The 17,961-nt window shown below is 38.1% G+C and overlaps 1 protein-coding gene across 2 annotated transcripts in view; it reads right to left on the bottom strand.

Moving 5' to 3' along the window:
* Positions 1-17,961, bottom strand: part of LOC580352 (ras-related and estrogen-regulated growth inhibitor) — a 45,241-nt gene that overhangs the window by 23,577 nt on the left and 3,703 nt on the right. For both annotated transcript variants that reach the window (XM_030989744.1, XM_030989745.1), the window contains exon 2: positions 7,964-8,031. The gene's annotated coding sequence lies outside the window, so the exon portion shown is untranslated. The remainder of the gene's footprint in view (positions 1-7,963; positions 8,032-17,961) is intronic.

Genomic DNA, 17,961 nt, shown 5'->3' with positions numbered 1-17,961 from the left:
GAAAGACAAGCTATATCAAGTTTTCAAGTGATCAAGTGGCTTAGGGCTTAAAGTAATCACACAGACACGCACACGCGCACACGCACACATGATACACGGCAAGGTACACTGTATACTATTACATGATTATACACGATGAAATGATGGCACTATCACTAGTATTTTAGTCTCACCATTAAACCAACCCAAACCGAACTACATTACAATTCGGTGTAAGGTAATTTGTTTCGGCCTAGTGTCGGCCTTGTCGGTGTGACTTACCCACGTTCGAGCATAGATTGTAACAGAGGTTGTATGACGTACACTTGCTCCTGCAACGAATGTTCCGCGGTTATTTACTACACCAACGGAATTCCTAAGAACCAAAACCTAATCCTAACCCTAAACATAACGTAAAACCTCATTGCAACCCTAAACCTGTCCTTATTGAACAAATAAAACCCTGTGTGACCACCTCAACTGGGTCGGACATGCTGAGAGTCAGACATAGAGGGCGTGATATAAGGGTGATGCGAATGTCGGCCTTTCAATACCATCTGAGACAATCAGTACCATCATTTGGGATTAAAGCCTTATAAGTGTGTTCGCACTGAGGAAGAGATTGCTACTCGATCAGGCAGATAAATCAGTATAGAGAAGAGAAGGACAAGATTCATAAATAATTCGTAGAAACATGTCACGTAGCAGACGATTAGATGTACCGGATCTCTATTACTGTCACCATGGCGACAAAACAACCAAGTTTATTGCTCATTCCAGACGATGGAGCTTAAAGGTTCCATTGCAACGGTTTGCTACAAAAGTCGAATACTATCTGTATTACGTGGGTAGTATAGGCATTCTAGAATAGGTAGGGACTACTGTGTAGAAAGAATATGGTCTTATATTATACTAACAATTAAGTTCAATACATCAACAAAATATATATATTTTAAATTGCATACATTTTCTTCAGTAAGGATGTTAAACGGGAGGTATATTAGTATTTTCCAAACAATTTAAATGTATTTTATAGGAGAAAATTATATGAAAGCAACTATTATCATGACCATCTATCTGTTAAGTATTTGTTAATTATCTGTTACCTTCAGACTCATACCGTGTCTGGTCAAGGTCAATTACATGGTTTACAAGTTTCATAGACACGAATGAATCAGATGAAACCAGAACGATTAATATTTATTTATTCCCAGTGATAAACAGCTTATAAACTACAAATACAGATGCTATGTGTGATAAAATCCAAGGTTTACACCTTGTAAGTCTTTCTATTCTCAGCATTAAAACGGATCAAAACGTGTTGGCCATCATTAAACCTTGATGCCTGTATGGATTGTTTACTAACAGGTCGAGGACCACTTTCATGGAAAGTCGGAAAGTCCGAAACTATCATAATAGGCCAGTAGGCCAAGTTATTGACAAGTCCGTTTTTCAGCGTTGCTCTTTCATACCAATTCTTGTTACTGTTTTCTAATTCATTACCAATTTTATTCACTTTCATCGTTTTGAAATTGCATCCAGCTTGATATTTGATAAAAGGATCATTTCTAGTAACCAGTTTATAATTTTCAGACATTGTTTCGTATTTTCTTTAATTGTTTCAACGTATAATTTCAACGTATAGAAGGCTATATATAGCATCATAGGCTGTTATTCACACAGTTAAACTCATTCCATCGATTTATGAAGTGCTAAAAATACAAGCTCTGTACTCTGTATAAAGCACTTATAACGAAACGAAATAAGCCCCGTCATTGAATGGAAGTGAGATTTCATGTCTTAGGCCTAGGGTAAGTTATATTGGATGAGGAAGTTGACACTTGGCACTCCATAAATCGGTTCACTTTAATCTACCCACTCTTTAGATGTGATAAAATTCAGCATAAAAGCAGAGGATTCGATGAAAGAGATATCGCACTTCATAATAGTTTGCAATCCAATGATAGCAAATGGTCTTGGACTCTTGGGGGCAGGCTTTCCCATTTATTCAAAGAGATTCGATCATACACAGTATGTCCTCCGCATTTATTGTGAAAAGAGACTAATGACATACGCCCCCTACGGTGATTGAGACTAATGACCAATCAGAACTCAGCTTTATGAGGACCTGTCTAGACTTTACTCTCTGTCGATTAAGTACAATGATTTGAAAGTTCAGCCGTGTTGATTTTAATTGACCTAGTAAGTAAACATTTTTTTTCACTACCGTCACTTCGTGAAAACAGCGACGAGATGCTTCCTCCATCCATATCCATGGTCCATCATAACACTCCAGATCGGGTTTTTCAGAGGGCGGGAGGGTTGACGGTGGTGCCCCTTCAATCTGGCCGTGGAAAATCGTACAAATAGCATCACGATGATGACGACATAAGGATTGTTGGGAAGATGATGGGACGATGATGCAGTCATTCATTCTTGAATTAAGGATTAAATCCAAATGCATTTGTTTCAAAATATCGTCAAGGTAGCTATCACAACCCCCCCCCCCCCCCCATCCAAGATTACAATGATGAACACCACGGTGCGCACGTGTCCAGACAGACAGGCAAGAATGACGAGCAGATAGATGTTGATAAGGCACCATGGGGGCCCGGTCAAACTGGACATTTATGGACAACTGATTCCACTGACCAATGTCAATGACCGTAGGGAACCAGACTGCAACTGGACATGTAGAATTACTTCATGTTGACCGTTCAACCTCCTCTTCAATTCAAGTTTAATTCTAGGCTATGTTTTCCCCCCTCAATATATCTTATTCCTGGCATTTATCTATCGTAGATATAGTAGAAAGTCAAATAAATCTATATAACAATAGATTAAATATTTAAGACTTGTTCCCTGAAGTGTAGACTAGTCTACTTGTAAGAATAAGCTGGTGTAATTGATTGGTTTACATCTGCCCCATCACGTGACGGACGAAAAGAAAGTTCGATAACCGTAAAGTTAACCGACTCGGTTCTTGTTCAAGGCGAAAACTAATCAGCATAGGGAAAATCAAGAAACGACGCCGACGAGACCCGTAACCATGGTAAGTGTACATATAGTTACAGGCATGCAATGACACCCACACAAAAATGTGAATTAAATATAAATATGTAATTATGATCGTGTCAATTCCAAAAGTATTTCTACAGCACTAGAGGATAGAATAGAATAGAGTATAGAATATAATATAATGTTACTGTCTTCTTCCGAAGAATAAAGAAACTTTCCTTCCAGGTGATACATATACATAAGCATTTCATAACTTATACAAAATTTACAATCATACCAACATATTCAAATACCAGGGCAAACTTTCGGTGGCATAACTAATCGGGGGAGGGGGGAGGGGGTGGGGGAGGGGGGGGGGGGGGTATTTCAATTCCATTTTTAATATAAAAATGGAGAAGAAATGGTAAAGAGGTGAAAGGTCAGGGAAGGGAAGGTAATGAAGAGACCATCGGCTTTCTACGCTCTCTCGCTCGCTCGCTCGCTTTCTCCCTTGTATTTCATCTGCCTAAAGACTGTGACGGAGATCGTCGGTCGGTCTTCCGGTCTGTAGGCCTACCTCCTCAAAACAAACTATAACGGAGATACGAACGGTTCATATTTGTCCCCCTTTTTTCTGTCAACACAGAAACCTTGATTGAATATAACGTCTCCAGACAATGCACGTGTGGCTGAACGGAAAGGAGAATGTTGTAAATACATGCAACCCTCAAATCACTCCCATAGCCGAGTTATCCCGAATCAAGGTCGAAAATAGAATGGAACAGCATGTGGGCGAGTGTGATAGGGGGTGATGTTGTGACGGGCGGATGATACACGTGTGGTAGTGAAGAGTGACATGTCTAAATCCAATAGGGAGAAATTTGGCGCAAACATCGATCTAATTTAAAATATTCTGTATTTTCCGCAAGGAACACCCACCTAATCATTATTGTTGCATACCCCTAATAATGAGCCTTACATTAACAAAAAATATTTTTTTCCAATGTCAAACTAAGAAGAGAATAATTTCAAACAGTCACATTGGTCTCTGTGAACATTCTCAGTTTGCTTCGGGACATTGACTTTGTCGTATTTATCTAGAATGAATGCATACCCGGCAGGTTTCCACACGACAGACTTTCAAAACCCTTCTCAAAACTTAGCTCTTTCGTTTGTAATTTTGACATTGCATTTAATTAATGTATTATAATCAAATATGTTACTCTAATTGATTTTTCATAAATATTTGCTATCTGTATTTGCTTTGCTCTTAATGAATTAATACATTTAGCTGCTTGTCTTTAGTTTAAGGTTTTTGTATTTCGTTCGTGTAACGACGATGTAGTTAAATATATTTGTACATGCTTAATAAATCAATCTTTATTATTATTACCATGTACAATAAAGCCAAAGCCTCTATCACGATCTTTATCTTTGTTCCTCTGTGAAAAGAATCATCATCGGGATCATCATTCTCTGAAATTATAGTAATATCTGCCATTGAAGGAAGTGACCGTTTGAAGACCATGAGAAACTGGGAGCATTTGATGGGCGGTATAACAATGATTGGTTTGGACGGGTCGTAGGGAGGGGGTCAAGGGCTACAGACCAACGTGAACTAATGCAATCATACAATCTGTGTCAATCATATTATTAAACATGGACAATTATTGTTGAAGAGGAATACAAAAAAACACGAAGGAGGGAAGGAGGAATGCTCGGAGGAGGAGGAGAAGAAGAAGAACAAGAAGAAGAACAACAACAAGATGAAGAAGAACAAGGAGAAAAAGAAGAACAAGGAGAAAAAGAAGAACAAGGAGAAAATTAAATGAAGAAGGAGGAGGAGGAGATGCTGAAGAAGAAGAAGAAGAAGAAGAAGAAGAAGAAGAAAAAGAAGAAGAAAAATAGAAGAAGAAGAAAAGAGTACGAAGGTTACAAGGAGGAGAAGAATCAGAAGATAGGGCACGCAGAAAGAGAAAGAAAGAAGATGTGATGAACATTCTAGCATGTCTTTTGAGATAAGAAACGTGTGTAGACAAGGTGAGCTCAAATGAAGCATTATATCTGACGTGAAGGAAATTTCAATACACAGCTTGCGATATTCTTGCTTTTCCTAGTATTTTGAATGGAGAACTTCCTTGTGCTACGAATCGATACATTGAAGGTATTTCCTTTGTTCTAGGGCTTCCCTGGCCTGGTGACCGTATTCGAAACAATGTCACTGTTTCTTGGAATACAGATTCTTGATCATGATGATAATATAAAAAGATTCTACTGAATTCCTCTCAGCTTATTCCTGGCGAGCCCGATTGCAAGAAATAACCCAAACACACGCCCACACACGCGCGCCAGACACGTCATATATTCCCCCCTCTCTCTCTCTTTCTCTTTCTCTTCTTCTCTCGTCTTCAACGTATTTATTTCAAATATTTATCATCTCTCCGTCTTTTCTTTTCGTTTTTTTAATTTTTTGGTCTTTCTCTCTCTCTCTCTATTTCTTTCTTACATACTCTCTTCTTGTCTACCAAATTTCCTTGTCCTTCTACAAACTGTTTTCATCTACTTTCCTCATCTGGACGAAGCACCCGCCCATTACCCATCTAATACCAGCCCACCTTATCCCATCTCTCACCGGGTCTCACGGCCTCATACCCATCGCTACAGTAGCATGTTCGCCATTTCAATTTCATATTTTATTTCCTAGGGATTATCTCAGAATTCCAAAGTCTGTGCTTCAATTTCATCGCAAGGTCTTTCTTTCCTCGGGCCCACTTTCCTTACGATCTGCATGTAAACATATTCGTCTTGGTCAGCGCTTCCAATACGTGCATGGAGACCAAAAAAGAGATCGAATGTGAAGTTATTCTGCCAGTAAGCATGTTCTGTCTACGGTGAGTATGAGAGAGGGGGGGGGGGGGGGGGGGGGGGGGGGGGGGGTGGTGAGGCGGATGGGGGGGGGGGGGGCTATGTCATAAAATAGCCCCTTTTGCCATGACTCACAAATGTATTTTATTCCCGAAATTCATATATACATACAAGTTTAAAAACAAACATATAAAACACATTTCAAACAATAAGAGAGTAAGTAAATGTGTAAAGTATAGACAAACGGTTGGATAGCCCATTACAGGACCATTTTCAAAGTGGTCCTGTTCTTCCATGGGTCCACTACTAGCAAAGATCATATTAATTTACCTACAATATCAATTCTTATGAAAATCATAGTAATTTACCAAGAGAGAGAGAGAGAGAGAGAGAGAGAGAGAGAGAGAGAGAACGAGATAGATAGAGAGAGAAAGAGAGGGGAGGGGGGGGGCTGATGAAGCGAGAAATAGATGAACGAGATAATTTGACGTAATGGGTACATTGGTAGGTGATTGATTTCTCCACTTATACTTGTTTTCCTTTCAGAATAACGATTGCCAATCTAGAGAGTACTATTCATGACCAGGTTATCGAACTGTAATCCAATTATATCATGACGATTTTAGAATATAACACACCATAACGACTTCATATCCTTAGGGTTTTTAATATTGGATGACATTATATGCATTGCTGATTTAGATAATATCCAATTATTTTGTAACGCATGTAGAATGGCGTAGCACAGATTCAATCTAATAGCAATACTATGAACACTTGATTGCTGAAAACTTAGTCGTATCAAAATTAGATTGATCAGTCGAGACCATTCCCAATTCCGCTGGCTTCGTGACTAACATGTCTGGAACTTCTCCCCCCAACAATAGCATTATATTGATAAACATGGAGACAGAAACATCGCAGAATCATGAAGAATGAGTTGAAAGAGGGAGACAGGCAGAAAAGAGGGTAAAGCTAGGATTCAGAGAGAAAGAGGTAGAAAAGAAAGAGGGAGTGAAGAGGGGGAGTGGGAGAGGGAGGGAGAGAGATAGAAAGAGAAAGAGAGAGAGAGAGAGAGAGAGAGAGAGAGAGAGAGAGAGAGAGAGAGAGAGAGAGAGAAAGGGATTGGGGGGGGGGGCTGACAATCTTGAGGTGTTTTTGTTGACGAAAACCATGTATCAAACTAATAACGCCTACGAATCAACTCTCGGGTATATAGACAAATGAAGGTTTTAAACCGTGTGTAATGAGAAAAGAAATCGAATTGAATCCAGGACATACTATACATGCTCATTAAGAAGAGTTAGAAAGAAAGCCTCTGAGATGCAACAGATCTTGAGAAGTGGGAGTGAGGGTTAAACGAAGACAAGGACAACATCCAAAGGAATGAAATCAAGGGCAAACAGTTTAAGAATTTAATATGTGCTCATCAAGAACGCATTGAAAACTAACCCCTCCGAGACGGAATGGATCTTGGAAAGTGGGAGGGAAAAATAATCATATGGCAATCATGACGATCAGGGAAGGTATTGAATTAGAAGGAGGAGGAGGAAAAAAACATATAATGATATATCCCCTGAGGATGTTATTGAAATCCTTTTCATTCATCGAGTGTGTAGCCCTAGGGTGTATGAGATATGACGGCTTCTTAATGGATGTTTGAGCACAACCAATCAACGATTTCTGACATCGGAGCATCGTCCAAGTTTGAAAGCATGCCCATTTTCATTAAAGCCCTTGTACAGCTTCGGGTAGCTTCCCAAAATATTTTCTTTGATTTTAGCTGATGCATAACACAATACTAGGCTCTTGTGATTTTCTTTCTCTTCAAGAGCAATGTCAAACAAATAATAGGTGACGATAATTTAAATACAGAACCCGATACATCAATGACAATGACGTCAAAAGACTCGTATGAAACACGTTAAGTGGTCAGAACAAGGAATTATCAATTAGGCTGATCCGACACACTAAAATATTCACCCTTGTTTGTCGATTCCACCTCCCTGGTTCATAGAACGGCAAATTGTGAGCATTCAAAATAATCAAGCGTCAACATGCAGTTTATGTAATATTGGACACAATAATGATTGAATATAACAATCGAACCGGGGAAACATACCTCTGTATTTGTCTTTCTTTACATCCAAGCAGGCCTGCCTTAAGTCTTGAAAAGTACGTCATGTGTTTCTGCAAGTATGGGAATAAACAATGAAATAACACATACAATTCAATTATATATACATTTTTGAGGACACGAAATGAGTCAGAAAATCAAATGAATCAGTCATCATATTAACTCCAATGCTGAACATTCGGTAGGACGTGATAAATGCAGATAATAAAATTACTATGACGTCAAGGGCTGCGGTTAAAGAAGCATAGAAGTTTCCCATCTTGATCAAAAGAGTTGATGACAATAGAGTTAAAGTATTAAAGAATTTATAAACACAATACCGTGAACATCATATAACTAAACCGTGATCTTGTCAAAGTTTACTTGCCGCTCTGAAATGTTTCGATGGTCATGTCCCATTTATTTTATTTGATTAGCAAAGTAACATATTTGTTGACAAATTCTTGGTGTAGATGCGCAATATTCAGAATAGATCATAAAGAAAAGACCGGATGCAGGATTCGACAGACAATTTGATGAATGTCTGCTTTAAGTTATGGTTGTTCAATGAAATATACCATATTTTAACAATCAATCATTTTCTTTTTGACAACTTCATCTAGTCACGTACAAAGGTCTGTCTATTACTATGTCATGCAGACACAACCCATTTGATACCAACAACATAAGACTCAATCCAATCTCTGAACATATAGACTGTTTGTCCAATCATAATGTAGCAGCATTTTTAAAAGATGGATATAATGATGAATTACTACTCCATGTCATGGACGGATGACAGTGATATAATGATAATGATAACTCTACCATCTAATCTTCAGGTTTCGAAAATACACGCCAAGAAAAAGTAGAGAAATTTTTGTTGTCTCGTATTCACCAGAGCCATATATATATACACAGAGTTTCACTGGGTCACAATATGGCGTATATATTCTTCCGTTTTGTGCTTGCCCAACAAAGCAGTAGTCGCCATATTGTGTCCAACTCGAACCGGGTTGGCCAAACTCTGTGTATAGATGGCTCTGCTATTCCCTTATAACGATAGTGCTCTGCGTATAAATGTAATCAGCCTTTGAGGATTAAAGCCATAATAAGTGACATGAGAGAGGTTTGTCTTGGAATCATGAAGCTTCTGAGATTCATGGAAGGCAGTCTATAAAACCATTACTTACGGGAACCTGGTGGCCCCTGTATTAAGCCTATAGGGATTAGAGAATTCAGGAGTCAACGGGTTAATAAAGCCTTGGAAATAAATCCATCATGAAATCATCGTGGCAGATTGCTTTTCGTAGAAGCGTGAATAAAGACAATCCCTATATAACCTCATTTCAATTACTTATCATGAAATCCAACCCTGCGCATAGATTTTAATCGCATCAATTTTTAGGTCTTCGCGCTCAGTACGGGGATAATGCCAATCCCCATTTAATCCACTTTCCCCCACATTAATCCATGCATCCATCTCCCCTGTGTGTATCAATCTTCATACTGTTTGCTCATACGTCACAATGTCATTTTGAGAAGAAAGATCAGGTATTAAAACTTAGAAGCTATTCAGCCAATGATATGACCCTAAGGTATTCAGACGAGGAAAACTATACACTTAGATGCTGGGAGCCAATGGGAATGTCTTTATTTTCACATTAGTGACTACATATAATAACATATGTATATTAAGACCCGGATAACTTGCGTTGGAATATTTCACTTTGTACTGGTATTGCTCAATAGTAGGCCTACAGTATACATATAGGCCTGTCAATGCTTACAAAACTGATAATCCCATTTACTAACATGGTTCAAATTAAAATGAATTATAATGAGGACCTTTCTCAAATCTAAAGTCATGTGATCTACAAGAGGATTTTCACGTTGTACCCCCTTTGATTATATTGATGAATGTTTATAGCGAAAGATTGATCGCTGTCAACATTCTAGATAAAATAGAAATGTGCAAATTTATTTGTGTTGGCTGATTTTGTTCGTTAAATTAAATATCAATCAATCAAAAGAGAGAAAGAGAGAGAGAAAGAAGGAGAGAGAGAGAGACAGAGAGAGAAGGGGGGGTCGGGAGATATAATTTCTCTAAGGAAGTTAATAATTCCCACGTACTTCATGCTGCTAACATTGTTATTATCCTGACCTATAAAACCCTCCAAGTTCTCCTCTAAAGGACTATAGGAATCTTGTTTTCGTGAAGAAAGATTGACAAACTTTCCAACTTTTAAAAGCTGCTCAAATATTTGTTGTTTGCTGAAGTTATGAGCAAATGGAACCGCTACGTGAGGGCCCGGTACGGTATCCCTTAATGTTCCAAGCACAAAGGAAGAATACACTTTCGGTGAGACTTTGGACAAACACGTAGCGCTCCAAAGAACAAACTTAGAATCCCTTGGGATGCCTGCCTGCCAGGAATATCAATTTTCATGTGTTTGATATGAGGGGACTATGCTGAAAGGGGGTTCCTTCAAGTAATGATGACAAAAATAGAATACAGAAAATGGAAGCTTAAAGCCCCTCCAAAGTGTTGGGAGCCCCAAATTCGAAAAAAAAATTGATGGCAAAATTTCGCTTAAATTGTATCTTAATGCGAATTTCAAAGAGGATGTCATTTGAGACACGGTTTTGCCAAGATTTCCCCCAAAAAATGTGTTTAAAGAAAAATATTGATAACAGAATAAATAATTTGGGTTTTCTATACGCAGAAAACCTAATTTTTTGTATTCTTTCATCAATATTTGACTTCAAACACATTTGCGTTGAAAATACTTGCAGAAATGATTTCCTCTTTCACTTTATAATACAATTTAAGTGAAATTTTGCCATCAAATTATTGGGGCTCCCAACATGTTAGAGGGGCTTTAACATCAACAAGAATATGAATAATCATTATCAGGTTATTTTCCCCTCTCTCTCTCCGGAAACTCAAGCATGCCTTCTTCCTTCTGGCCTTGCATGGGACACACAATTATATCAGATATTTTTCTCAGTGACTTAAAGGTAAAGACCGGTTTTAGAAGCGACTCCATTTCAAAAAATGAAATGGAAGCTCTTATTTCCAATCATGTGAAAGAATATGTTTTGACTATTCACGTGATGATAACAATTTTGCCGGGAAGCCGCCTACTAATACTGATATATTTGGTAAATTATTAAATCTATCTGGACTGGATAGATATAGGGTAGTCCCACTCCCATATACATCTTTCTGTGTACAGTGCGTCTAACTTTACTAAGACTGGGCCAAATTTCTTATCATTTTGATGATTCCAGAACCTTGCAGTACACACCAATACGCTACATGATCAACTTTTTTGATCGATTCCACAACGTTTCTATCACAATGCAGTCGCATGACCAGAACTGGTCTATACCTTTAAACTATGTCCCATTTGCAGGGGGAAGAAAATGAAAAGGTGAAATTCCAACGGCATTTGAAAGATGATACTAATTTAGAACTTCCCTAAAAAAAAAAAAAAGGGGGGGGGGGGCTTGAAAATGTCTGTAAGTGGGAAAATAACGACTATTAGTTGTCGAATCGACTTAGGAGCTATAGAGCCAATAAGTAATAGTCTTAATATTTAGACCATTGTACCGAATGGTCATACGTTTTATGCTGCGCAAAGACATTACAAGAAGTAGGTTATTGGTGTAGACAGAGATCATGTCCTTTACAGCTCAGTTTTTATTCGTTATTACCAAAGAAGAAAAAGAGCCAGTCGGTCACTCAATAGTGTCTGACAGTGGAGTCTAGCAAGTAAATGGGTTTCCTTGCATAATTTGAATACAAGGACACTGCTAGCCTTTAAATTTCACAGATAGGACATACATGATACATTCATAATTCCAGCAAAGTTCTACAGAATTTGCGGTAGGCTGCAAAAGGGACATAGTATCTTTAAAAGAATGTTCCCACATGGCTGAGACCTGTCCTGCGGAGACACATATCCTTCGATAAAACAGATTTACTTCCTGCAATAAAGCTATAGGCCTTGAACACATTGATCTCATCTCAGATGACCCGAACAAGATTGTAACTTTAAACTAGCAGAAATTATTAGTGAACAGAATGAGACACGGTTGCATGCTAACAAATATACGGGCTACTATACTATCTAAATAATTACCAAACACTTTTCGACTTCGCCATTTAATCTCCTCCTCTAATTTTGACTAATTGGGCAGAATTTCTCTTTTTAGTCACATAAGAACCGCGGAATCTTTCCAAGAATGTTACAAAAAAAATCTTTCGAGAAGAACGCTTTGAAAGGTTTTTTTTGAAGTTTCCATTCAATGTTGATAAAATTTTGCAAGTAAATAGGGGAGGCAGGGGGTAGCATCATTATTATGTCGTCATAATGCAGCTAACGCACCTTAAGTAAGGAATATTGCATGATATATTAGTACACAAACCCCATATATTGTACGATTTTAAAAACGATTACTTTTTACTGGATGGGGCCAAGGCTTTTACGCTTGTCAAGTTGGGCTAATTGCACCACATTATATAGGTTTCATTTGGAGGCAGCATTCAAAAACAACTTTGGGCGATATTTGGGATAAATTTGGCTTGTTTGTCAATGATTGTGAGGGATAAAGAACGATGCATGTCATGTATCGATGTGAAGGGAGAGATTAGGATATAATGGAACGCAAAGCAGAGGTATAGATGATGAAGAAGAAGACTTATATAGAGAAGACCAGAGATGGAGGGAGAGAGAGAGAGAGAGAGAGAGAGAGAGAGAGGAGAGAGAGAGAGAGAGAGAGAGAGAGAGGAAGAGAGAGAGAGGAAGAGAGAGAGAGGAAGAGAAAGAGAAAGGGAGAGAGAGAGAGAGAGGAGGAGGAGGAGAGAGAGAGAGAGAGAGAGAGAGGGGGGGGGGGGGGCAGAGAGGGAGCGAGATTGAGTGAGTGAATGTCAGAGATAGATAGATGAAAAGATGGCATGGATGAGGGGATAACATTTAATTTTCATACCATAAAACCCTTCAACAGGTTCAAAGGCCATTCTGTTTTGTTCAGCATCGATCATTCAACTCCATTGTGCAAATTATGAATTTGCTTATTTTCTCAACCCAACCCTAGATTGCCATATAACCTCTCCGATCACGACATTTAGGTAATTGGCATTTAAATCCTGACAGTTCAAGATATTCCATCTAGGATAAATCTGCCAGAGGCATAAATTAACAAAACAAACAAAACTGAAAGGAGTCAACTGAGAAGAGATGAAATGAAGAGACAAAGACAAAAAAATCAAATCAACGTAAATCAAATTAAAAAAAATCATATCAAAATCAATTCATATAAAAAAAGACTAAAAAACATATCAAATTATATGAATTACGTCCCCCCTGTGTGAAGCATGTGCACATGTGTTATACGACAATCCCTTCATACCTAAGATAGGCCTACTAATATACCTTACCAAAATGCCAACATGATTTACATAATGAGATCATAACTAATCTAATTTAATGTGCTCCTCTCTGGCATGTACCAAACAAAAATCTCGAAAGCAAATTGAAATGACAGAAGGCGCTTGAGAAGGAAAATCGATTGATGGGGAAAACATAGATCGCACTTTATTCCTTTCATTTGATTTGAAGAGAATGAGAGAATGAGAGAATGAGACGAAAGGGAAAGAATGGGATATAAAGAATGAAAGACAAAATGCTAGAGAGAGAAAGAGAAAGAGAGAGAGAGAGGGAGAGAGAGGGGGAGGGAGTAAGAAAGGGAGATAGGAAAAGAGAGAGAGAGAGAGAGAGAGAGAGAGAAAGAGAGAAAGAGAGATAGAGAGATAGAGAGAGATAGAGAGAGAGAGATAGAGAGAGAGAGGGGGGGTAATGAAAACATATAAAATAAACGAAATTGAGCGGGAGGATTAAAGCATAGTGAATATTTGTCAACACTTTCAAAGGAAGGCTTCTTCTTGCCATTTCCGACCTTAAATACCTTGTTAGATAGGCGAAGCAATTAGATGATTGAAATGACGGGGTTTGGGTTTAAATTGCTTCCTTTTGAGGATGGATAATAATGGTCTTGATTAGTAAGATGAGAGATCGTGAGAAGTGATATGAAAACCTATAATACGCCCTCAATCTCCTTTATAAGTGACGTCGGGTGTTTCCAATTCTTATATTTGTTATTGCTCCCGTTTCCTTTTGGTTCCTGTTTCCTCCTTTTCTATGCCAAAGCGCTCTACGCTTTTCCTTTAATTAAAACTCATGTACAGTTTGTACATGCATAGTTTTATTCTTATTGCTAATTAGCAACATACATCAATAATTGTAACCGGCCGTGATATTTCATGTTTGTTTATCAAATAAGAGGTGAATAATAATGAAAATCCTGGCTAAGGATGTAGATTGCTGTGACAGATAAATCTTTTATACCTGTAGGTGAAACAATACGGCTCTATAATTTCAATTTGCCATCACTGTCAGACCCAATTTTAGCTTTTCAGGGCCGTTTTGAGGTTCAATGTTAGTTTCTCGTATTTTCTTCATTAAATGCCCCTAAGAAAAAGGAGTACGCAAGTGCCGTCCGTCACCCCCCCCCCAAAAAAAAAAAATCCGTTTGTAAAATTAATTTTGTCTTTTTTAAATTTCAGAGTAGATAAGAAAGCTAATTATCAAGTTCAAAGAGACCACATACAAGTTTAAGACGGGAAAGCAGCTAAAAGCTCGTTTAAATCTCTCTGTTGAAGTTCAATGGCTTCTCCCAAGTGCTTTTGTCTCAAAAAAAGAAGAAGAGACTTATAGAATATTCAGACTAAAAGAGTCGTAGAGAACAGAAGAATGCACTCGCAACTCACTTCGCAAGAATCGCAGAGAAAAGAAAATGACAATTGCACTCAAACTCCATACCGGGAGAAGATACTACAAATAGAAATATTTTGGTATTCATCCAATCATCCAATCTTTGTGTATCCACTATACAGTAGAAACCCATTGCTGCTACCCCTCGGCTCCATTATTTGTGGAAGATGGGAGCTGACTAGCAAGCAGATAAAGAGAGAGAGGCAGCTAGCGTGAGCAGATTGAGTGAGATACGACAACTTTGATTGATTCGTCTGACAAATATTTATAGAGCAAGAAACAGGAATTCGGCATTTACGGGGCAGCACAGTTTACACGAAACACAACTAAAGCCAAAAACCGACAAAGGCAGTACGATGAAGAAAAAAGAAGAACATTTCGAATGAAAACAATCTTTGTCTCCATTCTCTCACGCAACATCCTCCTTTTCGGGTGTTCTACGATATAGATAATTCTTTATGAGAAATTCGTTTTGTTGGCCGGCGTATACTTAAAAAACAAACAAACAAGAAGTATTTGAGACGATCACTGTAAATGAACACCCATTGAATCTATTCTCTCAGAATGATATTCAATTGCTGTCTGGGCAATTTCCATAAGTAAAAGTTTACAAAACGTACAAACAATTGAAAATGGATACAACGATGAAATCAAATGTATTTACATTATTGAATAATAAATACAATCATTGTAAAAACATTTTTATTTAAGTTATACATTAGTTCATTTTGAAGTTTGCAGGGAGAATAAAAAGACTGCTTCTGGAATTGAGACCGAGTAATTTCAGGTAGCGAGAAGGAAAATGTCAGGGCTTCTGAAATGGTCCTTATCATGTCGTATTTGTTGGGGGTGCTCACTATACCCACATTCAGTGGCGTAGCGTACGCCTCAACATAGAAGGAAACTGGTGTAATGGGGGGGGGGGGCACTGGTATTATTAGGTGGTAGCAATGCGAGAGAATTCGGGCATCAAGTAGAGGGTGTTTGGCAGAGGGTCATATCATCATCTTCTTCTCACCTTTAATAGCTGGACCACTTTTTTCTGAGTTTCCCCTCCTTCTCCTTTCGATGTGCGTCGGAGGGGGTGGGTTCGGGGGGGGGGGGGGGGGGTCCCTTCCTAGCTACTTACAGTGTACTACGCCTCTACTGTTTGTAATTGTCCTCATCATTGCGTATTTTTCTGCGCCCACTCTGTGCACCTATGTGCCCGTCTCAACTCACTGGACGGATTAGGGATATGAGGGGGTGATGATGGAGCGAGGGCGCAGCACTTTATCAGTTTCAGGTTTCCACCACTAAATATCTTTCTCTTACTTCTTCCTTTTGTTTCTAGATTTGACATCTCTAATGGTGGCGAGCCAATCATCTGAAATATGCCGTTTCCATGCCAACAAATACCGGCAAAAATGTGGATTTGGCGAAACTACTTTCGGTCAGAAGACGGCGTCCCGATGAAAGTTCGGTGAGTACATCTCACCCTCAAGTGCAATCAAATTCACATCTACCTCGATTTAGTTTTCTATTGGTTCATCTTGAAGTGTTATTGCAGAAACTGAAAAAAGACATTAAAACAAAATTGTGTCGAGGTGAGCTTACTTTATCTTGATTGAAACAAAAGAAAGGTTAAAAACAAAATTAAGAAAAGGGATGTGTAAGCGTGTTTGCTTACTCGAGCGTATTTTGTCTTCACAATATTTTTTGTTTTTTAGGGGTCCGATGTGAAATTTAACCGTCCGAAAGACGCAGCGCAAAATCATAGGTCATCGTATATGCCCTTATGTATTAAACCCCGTATCTAGTATAGTAAAGTATTTTTAACTCTACCTCCCCCTTCTCGGGGTATGAGTGTCGGTATACCACGAAAGAAAACACATTTACAAATATTACACATACACCCTATTAAATAAACATTGTATAAAACATCTTTGCAAGACTAGCCGTTTTGGCCTTTAGACTATAGAATATCGTAAGTTTATTCAAGTTCAAGTTCAAGTTCATTTTATTTCCAATTCTCGTATAAAAATACATTTAACAATACATTATACATATAAGCAAATGTATAAATATAAATAATACAAAGAATATGGAGGAGCCAGCAGAGGCCATTGGCCTTTCAAAGGTCTTACCGAAGTTTTATTATGACATTTCCCAAAGCCACAGTTGAATTCAGTAGCTAAGCAATGATGATATCTTGATGATACTACATTACACAACGGTCTCAATAAAGGTACATAGGTAAATCCATAGTATACACTCATATGAAATAATAAAACATGCCACATAGTAAAAGAAAGAGATTCATATTTGGGGATGAAATGCTCCATTTAACGGTAGCGCATGAAAGCCATCACTTGTCTTTTTTTGGTTTCACGATGACAGAATGGCTGATTTATAGAATGATATACGATGGAAGCCAGTACATAGACGTGCAGTCACTCTGTTTTCATTCACACACAGTCTCAACATTGATAAGATGCAGATGCTGCCTCCTCATGCTCGTTCAAATTCCGTGCATTTTAGAAAAATAAAAAACTACCCATATTTAAAAAGTTTGATTCAAATTAATTAATTTTTAGTATACATGTATAGCCTCTTGACGATATATTCATTTTACTTTTAGCAGTACATTTATAAAGAAAAAAAAAAAAAAAAACGATTTCGAGGCTTATTATTGTGATTCTTGCTTTCTCTTTTTGTTCAAGATCTTACTTGTGCCACTCATGCAGTAATACAATTAAACAATTGTATTCCTTTACAGAAGATTAATAAGTATTTCTATATTTCTTAATATAGGAACATATGACAATATACAAAGCGCTTCAATTTATTATCTTCTATCATTATTAGGAAAATTTCGCGTTCCGCGTTGCTCATGCTTAACAAATATTTCTGAAGAAAAACAGAATCACAGCTCAAATCAATGGAATATAATGGACATGAGGGTTAGTCAAGAAGGAATTCACCCTTCGACCCCTTTTAAACCTTAGGTTCCCGGGTGAGTCCAGAAGAACAGATCGAGTCTAAATTGGGCGGATTGTTGTGAGTCAACAAGCCCTAGTCTGGTCGGGGCAGATGGCGTACTGAAAGACAGGACAAATGAGAGAAAGCGTGCGACACATTCCACACAACCCGTGTCTAAATAAGAAACCTTTTCAATTTCTTTAT

This window comes from Strongylocentrotus purpuratus, unplaced genomic scaffold, assembly GCF_000002235.5.
Source record: "Strongylocentrotus purpuratus isolate Spur 01 unplaced genomic scaffold, Spur_5.0 spur5_scaffold_18, whole genome shotgun sequence".
In the NCBI taxonomy this organism is placed as follows: Eukaryota; Metazoa; Echinodermata; class Echinoidea; order Camarodonta; family Strongylocentrotidae; genus Strongylocentrotus; species Strongylocentrotus purpuratus.
Note: the sequence above shows the minus strand (reverse complement) of the source record. Positions and strands in the feature narration are given on the sequence as shown.